Source organism: Canis lupus, chromosome 34, assembly GCF_048164855.1.
Source record: "Canis lupus baileyi chromosome 34, mCanLup2.hap1, whole genome shotgun sequence".
NCBI classification, from domain to species: Eukaryota; Metazoa; Chordata; class Mammalia; order Carnivora; family Canidae; genus Canis; species Canis lupus.
In genome coordinates, this window is record NC_132871.1 from 12,067,217 (window position 1) to 12,092,019 (window position 24,803).

Sequence of the window (24,803 nt, forward strand, 5' to 3'; positions counted from 1 at the left end):
TGTTGGGCTCCCTGCATGGAGCCTGCTTCTCCCTCCGTCTGTGTGTCTGCCTCTGTGTGTGTGTGTGTGTGTGTGTGTGTGTGTGTGTGTGTGTGTGTGTGTGTGTCTCATGAATGAATACGTAAAATATTTTTTAAAAAATAAGATAAAAAATAAAAAGTAAAAAAAAAAACAAAAAAAGACATTTTTGCATTTTGCCACATCATTCCCTGATACTATGAAGACTATCTCAGAGGGAATGGTAACTGACAGAAATGAGGAGCTGTTCCTATGTTTGCCCCTGGGCTAGAGTAGGAAGTTGGTAGTCTAAGTACTAATGTATGTGTTTGAAACCTCACAGCTGCCTTCTCAGCCACAGTCTCTCATGGAAAATGTCATCACCCTGAACATCGGATACACAGATTAAGAGGGAACGGAGATTTGTTTTGAATAACATAGAAACTGCCTTTAAAACGGAGGCCACGAAAAGGCCCTTTACGCTTAAGTCAATGCTCTTGACTCATGAATTACGTTTGCCAGAGAAATCTGATCACAGAAATCTGTCCCAGGTTAGGTAAGGCTATGGAACTGCTACGTGTTCATGGCTAATGGTCATTTTATACGAAGTCTTTTTAAAGGAGAAATTCAGTTGTCAAGAAATATGCTTTATTAGAATATAATCATCCTTTTCCTACAAGGAACAGATATGGTTGACTTTTAAGTAGCTACTTTTTTTTTTAAGAGCAAATTTATTGTTCTGATTTACTGAAACTTAAAATATTCCATGAAATTACTCAGGAAAATCCAGGTAGCAGAAATATGTCCACTGCACCTTCCATCAAGAGGTCTCAAGTTATAAGAGGCCACAAAGTTCGGCAGCCCGGGTGCCTTAGCGGTTTGGTGCCTGCCTTCGGCCCAGGGCGTGATCCTGGGGACCCGGGATCGAGTCCCATGTCGGGCTTCCCTGCGTGGAGCCTGCTTCTCCCTTGGCCTGTGTCTGCCTCTCTCTTTCTCTCTCATGAATAAATAAATAAATCTTAAAAAATAAAAGGCCACAGAATTGTATGTATATAATTTGTGGTATGCAAGTTATAAAATTACATAACATTTTATAAATACACACTCTCTGCTACTGAAGTCACGTCTGTCTTCCACAAGCGCAGGAGCTAGCGCTGAGGTAACCCGAGCCTGACCGCAGCAGGACTGTGTAGGTGATCAGGGTTAAGTGGGACTATTCCTGTGCGATTCCACGTCACCTGACAAACCGGTCCCGTCTCGGTGTTAGACCGAAGCCGCCTATCAGGCCTGCACCCAAAAGGAGCGTCTGGGGTGCGCGTGCAGGGGACGGGCCGTGCCCGGGAGCCGAGCAGCCACTTCCTAGACCGAGAGGTCAGCCTGGAGCAGGAGCCGTGCCCGGCCACAGCAGATAGCAGGGGGTGCGTGGGTGGACCTCCAAGTCCCCAGACAAGGTCATGGTTTACCAGACCCGTGAACAAGCACAGAGCTGGCTAGGTTTTTAATTTTTATTTTTATTTATCTTTTTTAAGATTTTTTATTTATTTATTCACAAGAGACACAGAGAGAGAGGAAGAGACATAGGCAGAGAAAGAAGCAGGCTCCATGCAGGGAGCCTGATGTGGGATTCGATCCTGGATCACACCCTGAGCCAAAGGCAGATGCTCAACCGCTGAGCCACTCAGGCATCCCTATTTTAATTTTTTTTTTTTTAAAGATTTTTTATTTATTCATGAGAGGCAGAGAGAGAAGCGGAGACCCAGGCAGAGGGAGAAGCAGGCTCCATGCAGGGAGCCCGATGCAGGACTCGATCCTGGGACTCCAGGATCAGGCCCTGGAAGGAAGGCGGCGCCGAACCACGGGGCTGCCCTGGGTAGGGTTTTAAAGATGCGGATGCGCAGCTCATCCCCTCAGGACGCGCAGATTCCACCTACGGCTCCGTCCTCCCTGAGCATCCGGGGACCACTGGGCGACACTCCTTGAAATGAAATAATCCCCGGTTGGCTCAGGAGGCTCGTAATAATTACCAGGAGCTTTAACCCGTGGCTTTCTGTGACGAATGGGAGATTCCTTAAGTCATGACCTTCTATGAGGAGGCGCAGGAGTGAGGGAGTGGCCAATAAATCGCCCGCAGACTGGGCAGCACTGGACATTCTCTGCCCTGAGTGTCAGGTCCATTTCTTCTCCGTTTTCTCTATACAGGTTTAAAGAGATTATTGAGAACTCAATCTCCCTTCTCTATGTTTTCTGTTAGTTTTTAATGCCGGTTAGTCATACCAGCTGGCCAGGGGAAGGGATTCTTCACCGAATTGAGATTTAAAATGTAAGTGGAAGAACGGATGTTTATCAAAATGTTTCTGGTTACTTGATGAGCTCAAATGGAACGCCTCTGAATAAATTAGGCTCAGGGATCCAACGCTATTCATTTTCAACAAAATATTTTAGAGTTTATAGCCCCAACGCTCATTAGGTATTATTGGTAACTCCACCTAAAAAGAGCAAAAAGGAGGGTTTTGGGTTTTTTTTTTTTTTAAATGCACATTGGACAAACAGGATACCCAAAACTCTTGTCCCAGTTGGAGGTTTTACTCGTCGGGAGGATAACTTCTTATAGAACTCTCTCGGCCTCTTTACGACCTGATTTGCCTCTGACTGTGCGGTACTCACACTGGTCTATTAGTGTTAAGTGAGCAGCACTTCCTTTTAGGAGCTGAAGTAATAGTGATCTTCATATACATCATTATCCCACATCACACCCCCACTGAACGTCAGGGTGGTTTTGACCTTTGATTGGCTCACACTATGGTGGAAAGTAGAAGGCAATGAAGCAACAGCATTGTCAGGGCTCTGGCCGCTGCTTGGATTTTTAGAGATCTAGTGTTTATTTGCACACTTTCTCCAAACGCAGCCCAGGCCTGCATCCCCTGGTCTATCCGGACTCCCCCGCGTTCCACGCCCACTTCCCGCCTGCTCCCAGCGGGCCAGGCACTGTGCTAGGCCTGGGAACGAGATCAGTTTCAGTTCTCAAGACATGTAATGGGTCGGTGTGGCCTAGTCAAAACTCGGGTTTTGTCCTTTTTCTCACCGAGTATCTGATTTCCTCTGGGCCTCAGCAGTAGAGGTCAACGGAAAGCTACAACAAGACAGCAGGGATGCAGCTGCCTTTCTTGGGGGAAAGTGTGAGTTCACAAGCCACGCTCTTACAATTCCACTGATACTTTCAAGTTGACTGCAAACATTCATTTGACCAATAAGAAAAGAAAATATGAAAAGGACTTCACACATTCTCAGCATGAGCTTATTTGGAAGCATTAAGGGCATAAGGTCTTGGCTGCCTGCCCCTGCGGGTGAGGGTGTTTTGGGGATTGGGACAACAGAGCATGATGGACCCCCCTCAGGTCCCCTGCCATGGGCCCACTCGCCCATGACTTCCCTGCATCCCAAGTCCAGGCAGCGCTGCTAGCAGTCCTTTGCAGCCAGGTCATTTATTTTGGCCAATTCTGTGCCTAGTTGGTGGTGGTCATTCTGGAACAAGAGATGGTCTCAAGCCGACAGCTCAGAGCCACAATTCATCTAAAACAGGCTGACAGGGGCGCCTGGGTGGCTCCACGGTTGAGCGCCTGCCTGCGGCTCAGGGCGTGATCCCGGGTCCTGGGATCGAGCCCTGCATCGGGCTCCCTGCATGGAGCCTGCTTCTCCCTCTGCCTGTGTCTCTGCCTCTCTCTGTGTGTCTCATGAATAAATAGATAAAATCTTAAAAAAAAAAAAAAAAAAAAAAGTTGACCATCTTCACATTTACTGAATTGTAGTGAAGGGAAAAACTGAAGTTCTTTTCCCTTGGTTCCGATTGGGTCAAGGAATTAGGTCATAACACGTACACCAAATCCTACGTAAGACCAACTAGCAATTTTATTAATAAAGGTTATGTTAGTACTTTTATCATAGTTCCAAACATTTGTTTCAACACATTCTCCTACCCTCTTAAAGTCACCAGGGCCTCTCAGCAAATGCTTAAAATTGTTTGCAAATAAAGTTATAGCACTAGTCCTGCATCTCACACAAGGATCTCACATCAATTGACATTTCACATATTAGATTAAAAAAAGTCAAGGAAAAGTTAAGCTAAAAATTATGATTTACTCACTACCATATAAGTGGAAGGAAAAACCCTGATTTATGAGTCACATTTCTCTGCTGACTATTTTAATAACCTTTCAGTTGTAATATATTTCATAATGGCAACATTTTCCTTTTCTGTTTATCCCACTCAATAGCACTAAACAACACAAAGTAGTGTAAGTTCCGTGTTGCTGACCTAGTTTTTGGAGCTCTCACGAACACCTGGAAGTGTTGGGGTTTTACTGTTGTTCACGTACAATCACAATCAGTACTGGAGCAGGTGACATCAGCGGGCGAAGCTACAAATCCTAGGATTGTCTTTTCTAGTTCTGAAACAACTACTTAGCTGCCCATGTCACTATGGTAACACAAAAGGCAGAGGAGGTAATGTTTTAAGATTAAAATGATTCACTGAAGGAAATTAGCAAAAAGGATCTTCTAGAGGTAGAATGTTGTACACTTGGAATGTCCTAAAAACAAGTCTTTTGGTTTTCATTGTGTCAATCTTAGACCAATGAGTTTCCTTTGATATTGTCTATAAGGACAACTTGGGCCCAAGGCAAGGTTTGTCGGTGCCAAGAACAAACCAACCAACCAAGGCCTAGGCTGATTATTTGGATGCCTCTTCCTATGACTGGACATTTTCCGAAGACAGTTTTTATTTTTGCCAAAGAAAATTCATCATACTGAGCAATAACTTACTGTTTCTTTTTAAGAACCATACCCAAACTATGAGAAAGGAGAGGATTCAGGCACACAAAGGTTAAGTTCAAGTACATCAGCTCTCAGTCTCCAGATTCTAGAAACACTGGGGCCTCAAAATGTGGTGGAAGGGGGAGTAAAAATGTAGAGCTCTGGAATGCATTCGAATTAAGTAGTTATCGTCTTAAAATAGGCTGTTATAAGTAGAAGTTGTTTTATGTAAGCCTCAGGGTAAGGACGAAGCAAAAAACCTATAGTAGATACACAAAAGATATGGATTAAGGACTCCAAACACACTATCCTAAGGGAAGAGAGCAAAAGAAAGGAACAGAGAGGAATTAAAACAGAAACCAATTAACAAGATGGCAATAAGGGTCACCTGGGTGGCTCAGCCGGTGAGCATCTGCCTTTGGCTCAGGGCGTGATCCCGAGGTTCCCTCTGAGAAGCCTGCTTCTCCCTCTACCTGTGTTTTTGCCTCTCGGTCTCTCACAAATAAATAAAATCTAAAAAAAAAAAAAAAAAAAAAAAAAAAAAAAACCAAGATGGCAAGATGGCAATAAGCACATGTCTATCAGTAATTACTTTAAATGTAAATGGACTGAATGCTCCAGTCAAAAGACACAGAGCGGCTGAATGGATAAAGAACAAGAGCCATCCATGTGCTGCCTGCAAGAGACTCCCCTCACACGTAAGGACACACACGGACTGGAAACGCAGCGATGGAAAAAGATACTCTGTGCAGATGGAAGCACAAAGAAAGCTGGGGTAGCTATATTTACATCAAATAAAATAGACCTTAAAGCAACTGTGATAAGGGACAAGAGCATTACATAATGATAAAGGGTCAATGCAACAGAGGCTATAACGCTTGTGAATATTTATGCGCCCACCTAGGAACACGCACAATATCTGTGTAAAGCAAATATTAACAAAGGTAGAGGGAGGGAATCCCTGGGGGGCTCAGCGGTTTAGTGCCTGCCTTCGGCCCAGGGCCTGATCCTGGAGACCCGGGATCGAGTCCCGCATCGGGCTCCCTGCATGGAGCCTGCTTCTCCCTCTGCCTGTGTCTCTGCCTCTGTGTGTGTGTGTGTGTGTGTCTGTCATTAATTAATAAATAAAATCTTGAAAAATAAAAAAGGTAGAGGGAGAAATAGCAACATCATAATCCTGGCGGACCTCAAGGCCCCACCTTCACCAACAGATACGCCACCCAGACCACAAGTCAACAAGGAAACCTCGGACCATAGGCAACCAGAGGGACTTACATAGTGAACCCGTTGCTCCGAAAGCAACAGCAACACACCGCTCACCGCTCTTCTCCAGCACGAATGGGACCCGCGCCGGGGAAGGCGATCCCAGGCCACGAAACAACTCTTAGTAAACGTCAGAAGATCGAGACCCTTTCAGGCATCTTTCTTGACCACGATGGTATGAGACTGGAAGTCAACTAGAAGAAAACTAGAGCCTCCGCGAACACGTAGGCAATAGCGCGCCACTGAACAACCAACGGTTCAGCAAAGGAATCAAAACCACAAAAAATCCCTCAGGACAAACGCAACCTGAGATGCGACTCACCGACACCTTCGACACCTTCGAGAAGACACCTTCGGCAGCCCCAGCCCCGCTCTACGCCGCTGCCGCGTCTGCTTCCAGGCCGGGGCCTGAGAGCCCGAGGGAGCCCCGCCTGCGCTTACTGAGCTCGCAGCCCCTCCAGGAGCATTTCTAACCGGCTCCCAGGTGTTGCTGCTGCTACCGGGGCGGGGATCACACCTTGGGAACCACTGGCTCAGGCTTCCCAGGCCGGGCTGCCCAGGAGGCTCACCTGAGGCCCTGCTGCAAGCCAAATCAGCCGACCGTGGGGGCGAGGCCCGGGAAGGCGGCCCCCAGGTGACTGGGCTGCGGTGCAACGTGAACCCGCCTCCTTTTTTTTTTTTTTTAAGATTTTATTTATTTATTCATTAGAGAGAGAGAGAGGCAGAGACACAGGCAGAGGGAGAAGCAGGCTCCACGTAGGGAGCCCGACATGGGCCTCGATCCAGGGTCACGCCCTGGGCCAAAGGCAGGTGCTTAACCCCTGAGCCACCTGGGCTGCCCCCGCCTCCTTTTTCTGTTAGCCTGTTACGTCCCCAGGATTTGTCCGTAACCAGGTGCAGTGGGGCCTGCACACATGGAAATGACTGTCAGGAAGTAGAAACAAGACCTGTTCCTAGAGGCCTGCGGGTATAGACCTCTAGGAACAGGATTCGGGGACAAGTGGGGACAGGCCGGGGTCAGGGAGAGGGGAGAGGGCAGAGCAAGGCCTGGAAACGTCACTGGGCTTCTCTTGGGAAGGCCTGGGGAGACAGGGAGGGCCCGGAGTTGGCTTAGTTTGGAGAGTTTGAAGAATCCCGGCAGGCTCTGGACTACAAGGGGCGGTCCCCTGCTGTCTGGGACCTGGTCCTGGGGTGTCGTACGCAGGGGGAGGGATTCTGGCTTCGTGGGTGAGAGTTTGATGAAGCAGGTTACTGGGGATGTGGGCATTTTGGGGTGGTTGGCTTGTATATGGCAGGCGCACCTGGAGGGGAGTCCTTCGCCTTCTCTAGGAATTAGCCACCCCTGAGCGGGGCGGTCTCCCCAGGTTCAACACCCCAAGTGCCAGAGCATCGAGGAAACCGAAAATAAGAAAACACGGTCAATAAGGTGGCCACCTCTGCCTCCCTGCAGAGTCCCGCCCTCTTAGTTTATCACCTAAGCCTGTGTCCTCAAACATCCTTTGCTGCTCAGATCTTACTCTAGATTGCATAGCTTAACCTAAATCAGATGTTAATGAGAAAGAGGAGAGGGGTTCTAACATGAACCATGTTGAAGCGCTTCGAGGATTTCGATTTCTTGGGTTGTGCTGGATGAGACCAGCCTTGCACAAGACGTGAGAAAGGGAAATTGTTCTGAGAACGTCGACATAACCCGCATCGACCTAACCCAGCCGGAAGGTCTGAGAGGTGGGACCACTGGTGTCAAGCCGGGTCAGCTGTTGGGTGCAGGAGGCCTCTGCCAAGGACGCTGCGACTGCGGGGGATCCCTGGGGGGCTCAGCGGTTGAGCAACGCCTTCAGCCCAGGGCGTGATCCTGGGGTCCTGGGATCGAGTCCCATGTCGGGCTCCCTGCTTGGAGCCTGCTTCTCCCTCTGCCTGTGTCTCTGCCTCTCTCTCTCATGAATAAATAAAATTTAAAAAAGAAGAAGCTCCTGCGGATCAATTTACCTGAGACCAAGGGCTGCTCAGCTGGGCAGAGAGCCGGCTTGGCAATGAGGAGTTTACATCGAGACCCCCGACAAGGCCCTCGCTGTGCCCACCAGCCTTGCACCACCATATCCCCCACCTTGACCTCTTAGCCACTGGGCCCCGAACCCCCAAACCCTACAAAGTCCTCCTCCGACTCCCCCTCCCTGCGCCCTGAGCTCCGATGACCTTAGTCTTGCTTTAGCTGCAGGCGGTCAGATGATGTATCGGGAAGCTCAACTGTGGTTTCCCGAGCCGCTGTAGTCAGGTGACTTGGGGACCATCCTCTATGCCAGCGACACCTTTGTGACGACGCAATCGTGTGAGCATAATAAAGCTTCTGAAAATTCTGCATCAAAAAAGTAAAACTTCCAGATTTTTTAAAAAAAGATCTTACTAATTGGAGACAGAAAGCAGGAGCAGGGAGGAAGGGCGGAGGCGCCCCCGAGGCACCCCCAAGCAGGGCGTCCGCTCGCAGGTCAGGGCCCTCGGGCCTCGGCTCCCGAAGCCGCTGCAGCAGGTGCGCGCCGCCCAGCACGCGCCTCGGCGAATGTTCTCGAGGCGGACGGCTCCTGTTCCTGGTGGTGCCTCTGAAGGCTCAGAGGGAACCCCAGCTGGGGCCTGCACAGCCCTCTCAGGGGTGGAGGAGGCATCCGTCGGGACCCCAATTTCCTTGCTGTTTCCTCTCTGGAAAAACCCTGCTTTCTGTCCCAGATCGGGGGAGGAGAAACTAAGGAGTTCCCGAGAATTCCAGGACCCAGAGCAGCGTCCGGGAAACAGGTGGCCAAGCAAAGAGGGCAACCCGCCTCACAGAATCAAGGTTATTCGAATTACCACTGAACGTTTTGCCGGCGTGCTCCTTGGTGTGTCCTCATTAAAAATTAATCACACTAATATTACAGTGATTAAGAGGAAACAGCTGAAGGCAGACGCTGTGGCTCTGGCTGGGTGAAGCGAGGTACCAGGGCTGCTCCAGCCAAGAAGCTTCATCGTCTTACTTAAAAAAATAAGGGAAGGGGGGGCACCTGGGAGGCTCAGCGGTTGGGCCTCCGCCTTCAGCCCAGGGCGTGACCCCGGGGTCCCGGGATCGAGTCCCGCGTCGGGCTCCCTGCATGGGGCCTGCTCTCCCTCCGCCTGTGTCTCGGCTTTGTGTGTGTGTCTCTCATGAATAAACAAATAAAATCTTAAAAAAAAAAAAAAAAAAAAGAAGAAGAAGGAAGAGAAACTCGGGTCAGACCCGACCTAAGGACGTGTGGGCTGGGGCCTGGGCGCCGGGAGCCTGCTTCTCCCCCCATGGTGTCTCCCGGCACCCAGTCGCCTCCTCAGGGCCTACAGCGGCCGCCTGCGGGGGAGTCAGAGCCCCCCCCCCCCCCCAAGCACGGTCCATCCACTCCCAGTCTATGGAGCTGAATTTGGATTATGCCAAGGGGGTTTTTCTGGTTTTGTTTTTTCCCTTGTCTACGCCCCGGGAGCCACTGTTCTTTCTTCTTTTTCCAACTGTATGATGGGGGGCAGAGGGCTCGGCGGAAGACGGTTCCGGGGGGAGCCGGGGGTTTCTCACAAGGGATGAAAGGCCAAGGCCCTGCCCGGCTGGACAGGCCGAGAAGCCCGGGGCCGACGGCGCCGCCGGGCCCCCGCCCAGGCCACAGAGCCGCGCACCCCGGAGGCACGTCCCGTCCCCCCCCATCAACCACCTCAAAGGCAAAGAGAAGCGGTGAAGGGCGAAAGCCCCCCTGGGCCAGTGACACGGAGGCTGGTCCTTCGAGTGTTCCCCTTGTACCCGAGCCCGGCCCCGCCCGGAGAAGCCAAAGGACAGACGTCCCAGCCCGGCGCTCCGACGCCCACAGCTTTCTAGTGCTGTGGGGACAGAAGACTCCAGGCCTGTTATTTAAAAACACAACCTGCTGATTATAAAAACTGTATTACAGGGGAGAAGGGACCGCGGGCAGCCGGGGGCGGGGGGCCCCGAAACGCCAAAATTGCGGGCTTTCTTTTCTACCCACACCCCCTGGCAGGGCCTGGCAGGGCCGGCCTCGTGGCCGCGGGCGGGAAGCACTGAGCGGGCAAGAGAAGGGGCCCGAAAGGAGGCGGCGACGAAACCCCACGCTCGAGGGGCACGGCGGGAAGGAGCGAGTCGTCACCCGAGTTTTGTTTTGAAGGTTTTATTTATTTATTCATGAGAGACACAGAGAGAGGGGGGCAGAGCCACAGGCAGAGGGAGAAGCAGGCCCCGTGCAGGGAGCCCGACGCAGGACTCGAACCCGGGACCCGGGGTCACGGCCTGGGTGGAGGCAGCTGCTCTACCCCCCACCGGGCGTCTGTCGCCTGTACTCTCCCCCCGGAGGCCCCAGGCTCGCCTTTGCACAGGGTGCCAGCTGGCCCCCGGCCCCGCTCACCCCGGTAGGAGGGTGTCAGGAGGGTGTCAGGAGGGTGTCAGGAGGGTGACAGCGCGTGGCCTCTGCTGCAGGCCCGGGGCCACCGTGGGCTGGGGCTGCCGCGGGGCAGCAGGTTCTGGGCGAGCAGGTTTCCCGGGTGCGAGTGTAAACGTGCGGCGCTGAGGCTGCCCTTCCGCGGTGGCAGCGTCGAGGGCCCCCGGGGGGGGGGGGGGAGGAGGGCTCCAGGCCGGGGACTCCAGGGCGGCCGAGGGCAGGACGTGACCTCCTGTGACCTTCGGGGCGGCGGCTCCCTCCTGCTCCGCCGCTGCTCGGGAGTGGAGCGCCCAGGAGCAAGGTGCCAGCGGATCCGGGCCCTGGTCACCGCCTGCCCCCCGGCTCACAGGTGACGGTCTTCGGGTGTCTTCCCATGGGAGACAGAAGGCCTCTGCCGCCCCTTATTGCAGCGCCTCCCCCACCCAGAAAGGCGCCGTTCTCAGGACCCAATTGTCTTCCGCAGGTCCTACCTCGCAAGGCCATTACAGCGGGGACTAGGGTTCAACATATGAGTTTGGGGACACCTTCAGCCCATAAGAGCCCTGTGAACATCCTCCTGGTGTGTGGTAAGACACACACACAGAAAACCTCATCGCTGTCACCACCTGCACCGTACAATTCCGTGGGATCGACTCCATCCACAAGGTTGCGCAAACATCACCGTTATTTCCACAGCTTTTCCTTTTTTTCTTTTTTTTTAGTTTTTTTTTTTTAAGATTTTATTTATTTATTCATGACAGAGAAAGAGAGGCAAAGACACAGGCAGAGGGAGAAGCAGGCTCCACACAAGGAGCCCGATGTGGGACTTGATCCCACGACTCTGGGATCACACCCTGAGTTAAAGTCAGAAGCTCAACCGCTGAGCCACCCAGGCGTCCCTTCCATAGCTTTTCCATCTGCCAGACACCGCGCACCCATTCACCCATGATGCCCCATCACTCCCCGTCCCCTGTGCCAGGCAGCCGCTACCCCCCCCCCCCCCGCCCCATGCACTTGCAGCGCTAGGTACTTCCGGTGAGTGGAATCGTGCAACAGTTGTCCCTTCATGACTGGCTTATCTCACTGTCATGTGCCCCGGGGTCATGCGTGTTGTAGCATGGACCAGCGCTCCGTCCCCTTCTAAGGCTGGATAATATTCCTTTTATGTACTTACCACATTTTATGTGTCCATCACCTGCTGACGGACACTTGGGCTGTTTCCACCTCTGACTCCTGTGATAGTGCTGCTCTGAACACGGGTGTACAGAGATGTTTGGGGTCGCTATTCTCAGTTCTGGAGGGCTATACCCAGACGTGGACTTGTGGGAATATATGGCAATTCTATGTGCGGTATTTTGGAGTTGGTGTCATGCTATTTTCCACAGTGAGCTTTTATGGACTTATGATCAGTGGGTTTCCTGGAGCAGCTGAGGGGTGTTGTTGTTTTTTAATAACACTTTTTTTTTAAGATTTTACTTATACATTCTTGAGAGACACAGAGAGAGACATGGACAGAGGGAGAAGCAGGCTCCCCACAGGGAGCCGGATGTGGGACTTGCTCCCCAGGCCCGGGATCATGCCCTGAGCGGAAGGCAGATGCTCAACCGTTGAGCCACCCAGGTGTCCCCGAGGATTGTTTTTCAAGCGAGCTTCGCATTGAGCACCATTGTGTTTGTTAATTCTCTTACATTCGCTCACCTATTATTATTATTATTTTTTTGCTCACCTATTTTTCTACAAAGGTTTCTGCAGGTCTTCTTCAATTCTCTTCTATTGACTGCTTAATGCGTCTGGGGGGCAGCAGACTCTCAGTAGGACTTGATAGCATGGAATCGTACACTTAAAATGGTGAAAATGATAAATTTTGTATGTATTTTACCAAATACACCAATACCAACACCAAAACTGATCTACTGATTGATAGACTAGCCACAAGGTAGGGGTGGGGGGTGGAAACCTCATATTCCTGGTCTTCCAAACCCTCCTGAGCCGCCCGACAATCCCACAATACTTGGCTTCCACCACTCACTCATGGGGCTTGGTGTGTGGGCCGCCGGCAGGCCTCTTCCCTGATGCTCCATGATTTCCTGCCACCTTCACAATGTCCTTTCCTTCATCTCGACACCCTCCTCGGCTCCCCGACCCCACCTCTGTGTCCACCCATGCCTTCGCAGAGCTCCTTATCCTAAGGACTTCCTTGGCACTGTAAGTCCCTATAGCCCGCTCTAGTGTTTTTCACTCTTATTTCCAATGATGTGTCCTCTCAGGGGCAGCACATTTCCTACCCTGACCCTCATCAGGATCCGGTATAAAACTAAGCTCATAGGAGAACCTGGTAAGTAAGGGCACATTGATTGATGACCTTGATCAGAGATTTGAACAAAGAGGCTGCTTTGGGTCCCTGAAATTAAGGAAGCCTCAGGGTAACAGAAGAGGCCATTTCGGGGATCCCTGGGTGGCTCAGCGGTTTAGCATCTGCCTTCAAGCCAGAGCATGATCCTGAAGTCCTGGGATTGAGACCTGCATTGGGCTCCCTGCATGGAGCCTGCTTCTCCCTCTGTGTCTCTGCCTCTCTCTCTCTCTCTCTCTCTCTCTCTCATGGATATATAAATAAATCTTTTTTTTTTTTTTAAAGAGGCCATTTCTAGACATGGAGGCTGGAAGAAAGATCCCTTTGCTACATTTTGCATTTTGTCTTTTTTTTTTAAGATTTTATTTATTCATGAGAGACGGGGGCGGGGGTGGGCAGAGACACAGACAGAGGGAGAAGCAGGCTCCAGGCAGGGAGCCCGACGCAGGACTCGATCCCAGGACTCCAGGATCACGCCCTGGGCCGAAGGCAGGGATCAACCCCTGAGCCACCCAGGCATCCCTCTTTTTGTCTTTTTAACACTTTTGCTGTGAAAGACAACAAAGAAGCACATGAAATGATGAAATGTGAGCGAACAGTTTAATAAATAACTCTAAGGCAACATCCTTGTCACCACCACCTAGGAGGGAGAACACTGAATGGCACCCCAGAACCCCTGGTACTCTGCAACCCCAGCCAGGTCTGACCCCTCCCCTTCCCCCTGGAATCCCTCCTATCCTATTTCATAATAGGTTTTTTCTTGATTTTTTTCCCCATATTTTTATTACTTCTACCCACATCCCTAAGAAACATGATTTGTTTTTTCTTGTTTTTGCACTTTGCATGAGCGAAATAGTGCTGTACATATATTCTTCAAGGCTTGTTTCACTTGACTTTGTGTGCGTGAGTGGCATCCACATCCTGGCACCAAGCTGGCGTTGGTTCCTCTTACAGACCCTAACATTCCACTGTAGAGCACAGCTCCATTTATCGAGAGCCTGCGTGCTGTAAATGTTGCGGACAGGGTGTTGTTTCCGTTTGGGAACTGTGAGAAGTCTCCTATGCTCGTTCCTCTACATCTCCAAAAGCAGAGCCTGTGCCTAGGAGCAGGACTGCTAGGTCGTGCTGTCTGTATATCTTCACCGCTACTACATGATGGATGCTGACCTATTTTTCCTTTTTCTCTATTTTTTTTTTTGGAAAATATTTTTTTAAAGGAGTTCGATTCCTATTTTTCTGAGTGGTTGTATCATTCTCACTTTCACCCCAGGTGCAAAAGTGTCTCTGCATCCCAACTTACCAACACTCAACAAACGCTCTGCAGATTCACACGCAAGGAGGGCCTGCCTGTAGTCTGCTACCGGAGCTAAAACCATTCAGCAGACATCCTTGAACTTAGCAACCTCCAAACCCAGGAATCCTTGGAGATGCTTCCACAGGCGCCCTACCCCAGTTTGGGGGCACCAGGGGTAGGAGTGACATGGTGCAAGAATAAGAATCTCAGAGGCGGGGGGACTCAACGGGCTTGTTGTTGTCACCCTGGAGCTGTGAACCACAGAGCCCTAGCCAGCTACAGACCCAGCCAGCCGGTCATAAAACATACATCAAAGGCTCAGGATGCCACTGCCTGTGGGTTTTAAAGAGCCCAGGTGTCACCTGCAAGCTCCCTCTCTGCTCCCTGCTGAGCTGTACACCTGCCCCGACCAGGGCTTCAACAGGCAGGTTCCACGTGGCCGGGGGAGCCAGGACGTAAGGTCAGGATCTTGCTTGGCCTTACCAGCTGGGAGCGCTCACTTGAGCTCTGTGACTGGGGCTCACCCCAGGAATAGAGCAGAGATGCTGCACTACTCTTTTTAAAAAGCACCTCATCATTACAAGCTTTAAGCAATAGAGATAAGTGCAAAGAATACAAACAAAGGCCTTGGAAATCTCACTAACCAGAAATAAGTATCACGAACATTCGGGCAACATCGTTCTCGGTATTTTTCTGTACAAACATGCAGATGGAAGGATGGGTGGGTGGATGAGTGGAGGCGTGGACAGGTAGATGGGTGCATAAGTTATACATTAAATTCTAGGGGAAAAAAATCCTACTGTGCATGTTATTTGAAAATAGAAACTTGTTCGTTCTCTTTACAAAGTAATATTTATTGCCTTCTTCCTTTAACTGTAAGAGTAGATCTTCTCGCTGCAGGCACCTAGAAATCACAGAACATAAAGGGGAAAAAAACCATCTGCATTCCACCACCAGATTACTATGAACATATCTGCAGATGTGTCTATAGATACAATGTAATATTCATTCCTTTATGTCTTTCTCAAAATAGCATAGCAAAAAAAAAAAAAAAAACCAGCACAGCAATGCACTGCTTTCACCCCTCTTTCTCGTCCCCTTCCATAGCTCCTTTTGAAGTTTTCAGACTGCCCAGGGGCCCCGTGGCCACACTGGCCTCTGGGGCCGGGGCTGGGCCTCCTGAAAAGAACCCTCGCATCCACTCAGGACTCTGTAATCAGGTCTCCCCTTCCCATCAAGGAGACTAAAGGGCCCGCCCTCATTTGTCAAATGGTCGGTGGCTGATTTTGTTTCTCCGCTTAGCCACCAACAGGAGCATGTAGAGAAAACAGAACAAAGCCAAACCTGCCTTTATGTATAGTGACAAGCGTATGAGCTCCAGCCACAGAAAAGACCAATGGCGACTATTTTTTAACAGTAACTAAAAAAAGAAAAAAAAAAAAAAAAAAGGGCAGCCCCGGTGGCACAGCAGCTTAGCGCCGCCTGCAGCCCAGGGCGTGATCCTGGAGACCCGGGATCAAGTCCCACATCGGGCTCCCTGCATGGAGCCTGCTTTTCCCTCTGCCTGTGTCTCTGCCTCTCTCTCTCTCTGTGTGTCTCTCATGAATAAATAAATAAAATATTTAAAAAACAAAAACAGTAACTAATGCTGTAACTAGAATTTTACCATCAGGGCAATAAATCGCATTAATGCTCTCGGAGCACAGATGCTGCAGCTCAAAGCAACGGTCTCCAAAGCAAGCCCAGGTGACTGTCCACCCAGCCAGTTGTGACAGCCCCTGGTATGGCTCCTAAAAAGCACAGGACAAAACCCAAGTGGAGACAGAGTATCTCGTCTCCATAGCTACCAGGCCTTGAAGCAGATCTTAAAACAAACCATTGAGGAAATGGAAACAATAAATACAGTTCTGCTCAACTGTCCCTGGAGCCAGGCGACAAAGTGAGCTGGCCTCTGTGCTGCCATCAGCTTGGTCTCCGCGGCCAACACAAAGCCCAGGAGGCGTCTGGGCCTGTTGTCCAGACCCAGGCTCCGGCGAGAGGCTTTCGCAGGGCTTTGGGGAGCCCGACCCGAGGCCTTCTGGCTCCCTGCAGCAGGCGGCTGGGGCAGGAGGCCTGTGGCTGACTCTCCCAGCGGCCCGACCCTCCCTCATCACCCTGGTCGCCCAGGAGCCCCGGGTGACCCCTGCACGCGGAGCACCCACCCCTGCACGCCCTCCACACACCCGCTCACTAGCTGCGGAGTCTGTCGGGCTCCCCGTCCTGGGAGCCGCCCCACAGCCCACCCCTCGGCGACTGATGGTGGCCAGCCCTGGGAGAAGCTTGGCCAACACGGCTGCCTTTCCGCTGGGCCTTTCTGAAAGCAACCCCGTGCTCCAAAACTGTGCTCCCCACCCCCAGGGGCTGCCTGCCCGGGCCGGGTGGACGGGGCTCTGCTGGGGGGCAGGGGGGCAGGCGGGCTGCGGGGACCCTCGGGTCATAGGGTGCAGGGAGGCTCCCTGTGCCCCCCACGCCGACACTACCCCGATTCCCAAGGCGCTGGGGACGGGGATGGAAGCGAGAGGGCCCCTGTGTGGGGGCGCAGAGCAAGCTCACTGCGTTGAGCCCCGCCGCAGCACCAGCTGGCGAGCAGGCCAGCTCTTTCTCTATCCCCCATGCCACCTCCTCCTCTCACCTAAAATGGGAGGAGAGAGGGGGAGGAAAGGCTGCCTTTCCTCCTGTGCTGAATTTATCCTAACTGCAGACGGCTGCAGAGCCGGGGGGAAGACAGGGAGGCCTACTTACACAAGCGCCCGGTGTCCGCGGCCCACCCGTGTCCTTCCCGCCTCGCTGCAGGACGAGCTCGGCGTGGCGTCCTGAGGGCCCGGCTCCGCTCTGGGGAAGCTCTCGCACGCTGGGGCCCAGGCTTCCACAGGGCTTAGCACTTTCTAACCAGTCCTCACCGTGGCCTCGGCCACTTGGCTAACTTCCCCCCTGTCCCCTCTGAGCTTTCTACAGAGCAGTGGCGCATCTGACGCTGCCCCACGCCCCCTCCCTCCCCGCCACGAGGAGCCTAAGGAGGAGCCCCTAAAGGGCAACAGCCTGGACGCCCACCAAGGAGACGATCGAGCTCGACCGAAGCCAGCGGGGTACCAGACAGGAGGGGAGCACCTCCGGGGGCCACGACATTGTCTCCCTTCCTCTTCACCACAGCCCATGGACGATAAAAGAGCTGTCAGTAGTCTCCCTTCTGGAAACTGGAAGGATCCGCATGGAGCTCAGGCACGTGGCCGAGGGTCACCCTGCGTGGGGCAGCCCTGCGCTGGAGGCAGGGGCCGAGCTGTGAGGAGGCCGGACCATGCAGGGGTGCTCTGGGGGCAGGGGGAGCCCTGGGCCTGGTCCAGGCCCCGGGGGCGGGTGCAGCCCCAGGCCTCTGGGGCTCTGATTCCAGAAACTTCCATCCTGCTTCTTTCCAAATGCTCTCTACCTGGCCCCGGCCACAGTGGACCCGTTCCGCTAGACAAACCGAACACACCCCGTGGCAAAGGGGAAGGAGAAAAGCCTCCAAATCTGGCACCAGCCTGGGCCATCCGACCCCGAAGCCAGGCTTCCTCTTCCCACGGGGCCTTTTCCCAGCAACCAGCCGCGCGGCCTGAGGAGTGGCGGGTCCTAGGGTCTGCAGAGCAGCATGACATCCTGAGGAGCACCCCCCGCCCCCAACACTTCATACAGCCCCCTGCATGGCTTCCACTGGTGGATTCAAACTCAGCTGCTTCAGTCACAAGTTACTCCTAAATGGGATTTTTATTACTAAAAGCAAAATGCCCAGAGCCTAGGGTCACGATCCAGTCTTACAGTCTACACTGCCACGTTAGTAATCACCGTAGTCCCATGATAACAGCAATTAGAAAACCAAGCAAGTGTTTCTTTTGGTGCTTGCTCTTTGGCATTGTTGTTTTTCCCTCTGCCCACGCTTTAAACCCCTGCCCGACAACGTTACTTATTTACACTGAGGCAGGGGTGGGCCCGAGCATCTCTCCGTGCCTCGAAAGGACGCTTTTGCTTTATGCTCAGTGGAGTCGGGATGCAGGATTCCTTAGCCCTTGGGAGAGGTTTCAAACAACAAGAAACAAAGGGCTTCCTAAATCCATCAGAGATGTGGAGGGGGTCATGAGTGGTACTTGGATTAAGACCTGGATGGCGGGGGATCCCTGGGTGGCTCAGCGGTTTAGCACCTGCCTTTGGCCCGGGGTGTGGTCCTGGAGTCCTGGGATCGAGTCCCAAATCATGCTCCCTGCATGGGGCCTGCTTCTCCCTCTGCCTGTGTCTCTGCCTCTCTCTCTCTCTCATGAATAAATAAATTAAAAATCTTAAAAAAAAAAAAAAAAGAGAGAGAGAGAGAGAAAGAGAGAGAGACCTGGCTGACTTCTTTTGAATACCTCTGGCCTCAGAATAAAGCTGTGATTTCCTCCCCCACAGACCCCTCGAGTCAACGGAAGCCAGGCTCTGCTTGGTCATCCCTGAGGCCGTGGATCTCATCCAGCAAGGGAGGCTGTGCCCCCAGCGGAACGTGCGGGCTCTGCGAGCGTCCGCCCCCCTGGGGTCCCTGGGGTCCCACCTTCCTAGCAACATCCAGATGTGTCATCATTCCAGGGGTCTGATTAGCTGTAGAACGTGCTATTTCCTTGTTCTCAGGATTCATCTGCGTTAACTCTGCTGCTAATTGGGTTTGTATCTGGCAGCGGTGACATCGAAAAAAAGGTTTTGTAGTCAATTATGTTCTCCCGGAACACGCTGGAAGGGGGTGTCCTGTCAATGCTGAGGGGCTCCCTACCTTAATGAGCCCCAGACAAAGGCACAAAAGGACATTATGGTCCCTGAGCACCTGTCCTTAGTGGCTTCTGTAGAACAAGAAACTGAAGCTCTATCTGGGCCCTGCGTGCGTGGGCTTTGCTGCACTTTCAAATGGCCCGTTTCCCGTGGCGCGCATCTGAGTGTGATCAGAGTGTGATCAGGTGTGTCAGGGCCACTTGGAAAAATCGTCCCCGAGGAAATGAAATGTGCAAAGGCCCTTCCTGCAGCCTGAGGATGGCAGGTTGGGTTTAACTGCACCGAAGCCGGGGAAACGGACACTTAGGGTCCCCGCCGCCCCCAGAACAGCAGCACCCACAGCCCACACCTGGAGGAAGAGAAATGGAATTCTTCCCGCAAGTTCTTTTTCGGGCCCAGAACAAATCATTCTTCTACTGTTTTAACATCCTGAGTGTGGGTGGAAGCAATGCTTACTTACGTCTTATGGAAAAGATGGGGTGTTTATAGAAGAAGCATCTAGCCAACCGGGGCGATCGCGGGAAGGCCCAGTGCTCATGCCCGGAAACAGCAAGGCCTCGGCTTTTTTTTTTTTTTCCTCCTCTTGCTTTGGGTCTTAGTGGGTCAATTTCTGCTAGTTTTTTAGAACGCGGGGGGTTGCCAGTCCTCTGCCTGGAAGACCCGCAGGCGCCTCCCGGCCGCAGGGGAACCGAAAAGCAGGGAAAGCTCCCCTGGAACTGCTCAGACCGCCCGGGGCCTGGAGCGCCTGTGAGGGGGCAGCGGGTCAGCGAGCGGCCCCCACACCCCTGAGCCGGTGCCTGAGGCCGGGCCCCTGCAGGTGACACGGTGCCCTTCCGTGTCCCCCTCCCGCCGTGGGACCTGGGCCGCACTCGTCCTGCCTCGCAGCCTGCACGTTGGGGAGGAGCCGAGGGGCAGGGGGGGCCTCTGGGGCCGCAGGGCCCGAGGGGTGCGGGGGGTGCGCAGGGCGGGAAGGGCTGGGTGCCGCGTGGCTGCGGGGCCAGGCTGCCGACCGCGGGTTCCTTCTGGGTGATGCTCCGAGCGCCTCGCCTCCGAATTGCACCATCAGCGGGGAGCACCCCCCCGCCATCTCCTGCCTAAGTGGATTCTGGAGAGGAGCCCGGCTCTGAGAAGGCACCTCCGGGAGCTCAAAGGCACAGCAGGAGCGCACCGAGCACCGCGGACCTGGGGCGGTGAGGAAACTGAGTCTTAGACACCAAACAGGAGACTTTATGCCTCCAGATCAACAGTCTTGGCCTCCTCTCCCGGGGGGTGGGGGGGAGGGCAGGAGGGCGGAGAGGGCCCCCACGCATGCACCTCGTTCTCCGGGTGGGAGGGTTAAACTTTACTCAAGTGTGAGAAATTGCAGGACACGGTACACACGGAGGGCGGGGCAGCCCGGTGGCCCAGCGGTTAGCGCCGCCCGCAGCCCAGGGCGTGACCCTGGAGACCCGGGATCGAGTCCCACATCGGGTTCCCTGCATGGAGCCTGCTTCTCCCTCTGCCTGTGTCTCTGCCTCTCTCTGTGTGTCTCTCATGAATAAATAAATAAAATCTTAAAACAAACAAACACGGCGGGCCACGGGTCCTTGTTGAGCCCGCACTGCCTGGCGTGCTGAGTTTTTGCTTCAGTCCCATTCTGCTCTGTCTCTCCAGCTCCCCACCCTCACCCCACATCTTCAGCCCCCACACCACCCCCATCCCCACCTCCAGGCCGCCAGGTTTTGCCCTCAGCCTCTCCTTCTTGAAGACATGGATTATTTTTCCCCCCGTACCAAGTCCCATCTGGTGATTCAGGACATACTCCCAGGAAGCTGCCTGGTGTGTCCCTTAGAATGAACCCAGTTAGACTCCCACATTCTCACTTTCTTAACTTACTTCCTCTGAATCTTTCTTTGCCCTTCCTAAGCCATCTGGGAGGTAGCAGATGATCTCTCTTCATCTCAGGGATGAATTTCTGTCTGCAAGGTATCAGTGCTCATGCGTCTAGTGCGCGAGAAGGCTCCAGTTTGGGGCAAAAGGGACACATCAGCCTGTGCAACTAGGGGGGGCTCTGGGTGTCTGTCCCAGAGCTAGGACCCTGCCAACACGCTCTAGGGTGACAGCTCTAATACACGCACAAGAGCCTCCTAACCAACACGCTAATGAGCTGCCAAAATAGAAACAGATACAGAATGGAAACAGAGTCCTCCAAATTGGCCAGTTATTCTTCTCAAGGAAACATAAGCCGAAGACCCGTCTCTGGGAAATTATATTTTTAAGAGGCAGAGCTTGAGGGGCTGTCTGGGAAGGGTCAGATCCTTCAAACTTAGTCCAGAATTAATTGAATTAGACCAAGAACTGTCCTGGCTGGAACGAGACTATAGCAATCAGATCTCAAACTAGAGACCCCTGGTGGTGCATTTCTTCCCACCTAAGATGTGTCCTGAAAGCCCCCAGGGCAGAAGAAAGGGGAAGAGGCCAGGGACTGGGCCTGTCTGTCTAGGACAGGAGGCTGTTGTTCGTCTGGGACAGGAGACCCCCTCCCTGTCATCCTCAGCCCCCTGCATAGTGAGGGCCTCACGCTCAGAGGGGGCTTCCAGCGCCTGCACGGCCCAGGAGGAGGGCGGAGGCGAGCGCAGGTGCACCACACTGCGAGCAGCGTGTCCAAGCCGGGAAGTCCCTGGACCCCCACCCCGTGCTCTGGGAGCTCAGGGTCCCCAGCAGCAGCCGAAGCTGCCTTTATCTTTCTTGAAACGAAAAACAGCAACAGAAAGTCGAATTTCACAAACAACTTTAAATGCTTCTGAAAACAATTTTACAGAAAAATAGATAAAAGCAGTCTGTACAAAATTGGCACATTTTACGAGCCCATTAAGAACCCAAACTGGCTTTATTCCTGTGACATTTTGCGCAAATTAGAAAGGGGGAATAAAGCATTGCCTCATGTTGGGTTAGGAGGCCAAGTATCTGGAACTGTAAGGAATTTCCACATGCCCTCTGAGGAGCACGGCCTCCGACTCTGAGGGAGGACTTCCCATGTGGGCCCTCTCCTTCACCTCGCAGTCTCCCAGAGCTGGGCTTCTCCAACCGGTCTGCGGGTGACACGCTGAGGGTAGAGGAGGAGGAAGGTATGCCCGAGGGGCTGAGGAAGAGTTCATAGGGACCACGAATGGCACCCATCATTTGAGGTCTTGTATCTTAGACATCCATGTGAATTTTGCATCTGTATTTATTTTCACAGAAAAATCAGGCTGTAAGTTCTTCATTGGTTGGGCCCAGTCTGCAGTCCTAGGAGTGGGCCACCTGGAGACAGGAACTAGAAGCCTGGACCAGGGTCAAGGGCGGAGGCTCTTCTCACAGGCAAGGACTGGACCCGAGCAAAGCTGCACTGCCCACAGTAGGCAGGCTGGTGGGGAGCAGAGGTACAGTGATGGGGTGCCAAAGGGTGGTCTTCATTAAAGGTAGAGAGACTCAGGCACCAGGAGTCGGGAGGTGCCATGCCAGCTCAGGTAGAGCATTGGGGACAGTCTTGGAGGATGCCCTTATACCTCAGAGAGCTCCTGCCCAGGTGCAGTCTTTGCTGAGGTAGGAGGGAACTTCCTTAGTGGCTCCGCCCACATTCAGCTGGTCCAGGTTTTTCAAGATCTCCCCTAACAGGATGAGTCCCATTCCCTTGGATTAGAGGTTTCCTTTTCCTTCTTCCAATAGTTCTTAGAGTTCCTGTCCAACCACAGAGGACGCAGACAGGAGACGAGAGCAGCAGGCTTTGTCCAGCCTCACCTGGTGCCCGGGTGGGGTCATGTCCCATCACTCTCCCAGGACCCGTGTCATCCTGCTTCTTCCTCAGCATCACCAGTTGGCTTCTGGCTGGAATTCTGACAGCTAAACAGACACACTTCTTGGTTTACAAGTTGTTATTCTATCACTATAAGTATTAGTCAACATTTGGGTTTTAGTCATAACACTGCTAATGCATAATTTTGTTTGCTTCGCAGCAAATTAAATAAAGAATTGGCAGCACATTAAATAAATGGTTAAACTGATTAATTTTTTTTTCTCCAGGTCTTCAAGTAAAATCAAAGCTCCAGACAGATGCACATCTGTCCAGGAGCTCCAGGTACCCCTGAGGCCCACCAACCTGCCAGAGTCATGACCACACTAAGCTCCTACCACCAACGCACTGAGACGGCCCGCAGCCCACAGCAAGAACACACAGATGTTGGCAATCGAACCGGTCATGGCCATAGCACAGGCTGATGTCCTTAAAATTAAGATGACAGGGCAGCCCAGGTGGCTCAGCGGTTTAGCGCCGCCTTCAGCACGGGGCGCGATCCTAGGATCGAGTCCCACGTCGGGCTCCCTGCGTGGAGCCTGCTTCTCCCTCTGCCTGTGTCTCTGCCTCTCTCTGTGTCTCTCATGAATAAATAAAATCTTTAAAAAAATTAATATGACAGATAAAATAGTACTTGAATAAAAGTCAGTCTCAGCTAGATAGGAGTCTAGCTAGATAACACCTGAAGCCGACAAATGTCTTCATTTGTTGTAAGGCCTCTAACACAGAAATAAGGTGAAACCCCCTGAAGAGTCGCATTCGTCCAGATTCTCTGTCGCTGAGGTCCAGAACACTAAGTAATTCTGTCACTTGTGCAGAAGGCTCATCCTGTTCACCTGTAATTAGCTAAGTGCTCCCCAAACCAAATTATTTGGGGAGAAGATGAGGCAAATGTGACTGTAAACAGGATCACAGTGGGTCACTATGCTTGGGGATTTAGCTGACACGTCGCAGGCTTGCTTCCGCTAAAGAAACCCGTTCGTACATTTATGTCTCTGTGGTTTTTGAACTAAACTGGAGCATGCTTAGATCAGTGCCATGTGCAGCATCCTCATGGGGTATTTCACTGACGTCTCAGAAATTCTCTTTGACTTTTGCCAGATTTTTACCCCGCAGGATTCAGAAGGTTCCACCCACTTAGGAAAAGATAAAGGGCTGACCCCGAGATGACTAGCTCTCTGAGAGTTGGTCACTTTTTAGCCAAAGGGATATTTGAGGCTTTGTGAGAATCATGTCCAAATGGTTAGGAGTCAACTGAGGGGAAAGGGGGGCATTTGATTGAAAGACTCCAACAGTATTTTTGAATTCCTTGTATTGTCTGCTTTATGATGTTCTGAGAGGCATGACAAACTTCTCTCTCTCTTTTTTTTTTTTTAAGATTTTATTTATTTATTCATGAGAAGCACAGAGAGGGAGGCAGAGACATAGGCCGAGGGAGAAGCAGGGTCCATGCAGGGAGCCCGATGTGGGATCCTCGTGACCCCGGGATCACGACCTGAGCCGAAGGGAGACCTCAACCTTCAACCCAGGTGCCCCACAAACTTTTCCTTGGTAATTTCTGTTATTTTATTTTATTTAAAGAGATGTGTTTGAGAGAGTGTGTATGAGCAGTGGGGGGGGGGGCCTAGAGAGGGGATCTCGAGCAGACCCCCTGCTGAGCATGGAACCTGCATGGAACCTGTGATGGGGCTCGATCTCATGGCCCTGAGGTCACCACCTGAGCCAAACCCAAGCATCGACACTTGATCGACTGCACCACCCAGGCACCCCTTCTTTGGCAATTTTTAAGGTGAAAGTATTACTGTGCCTCTTATTTCAATAAATACAGTCACTCTCCAGCAAAATACAAGATTTCAAAGGCTACATATAGTTACTTATTTGGTTACATTTTTTTTTTTTTGCCCCAGTGCATTAATCCCACTGTAAAATAACAGAAAAGTTCCACTGTGAAAAATGCATGCAAGGTGAAAAACAATGTTTAAGTAACCTTTATCCCAATGCGATTATTGCTTTGAGGAAAATCACCAAAAAACAGAATTTAAAATTTTAAATTCCCTGTGT

General features: G+C 52.2%; 1 long non-coding RNA gene across 1 annotated transcript; it reads left to right on the forward strand.

Moving 5' to 3' along the window:
- Positions 1-19,900: 19,900 nt before the first annotated feature.
- On the forward strand, positions 19,901-23,356 carry LOC140624265 (uncharacterized). Its single transcript, XR_012023755.1, has 2 exons — positions 19,901-20,121; positions 22,973-23,356. It is a non-coding gene; the product is annotated as an uncharacterized lncRNA (long non-coding RNA).
- The last annotated feature ends 1,447 nt before the right edge of the window (positions 23,357-24,803 follow it).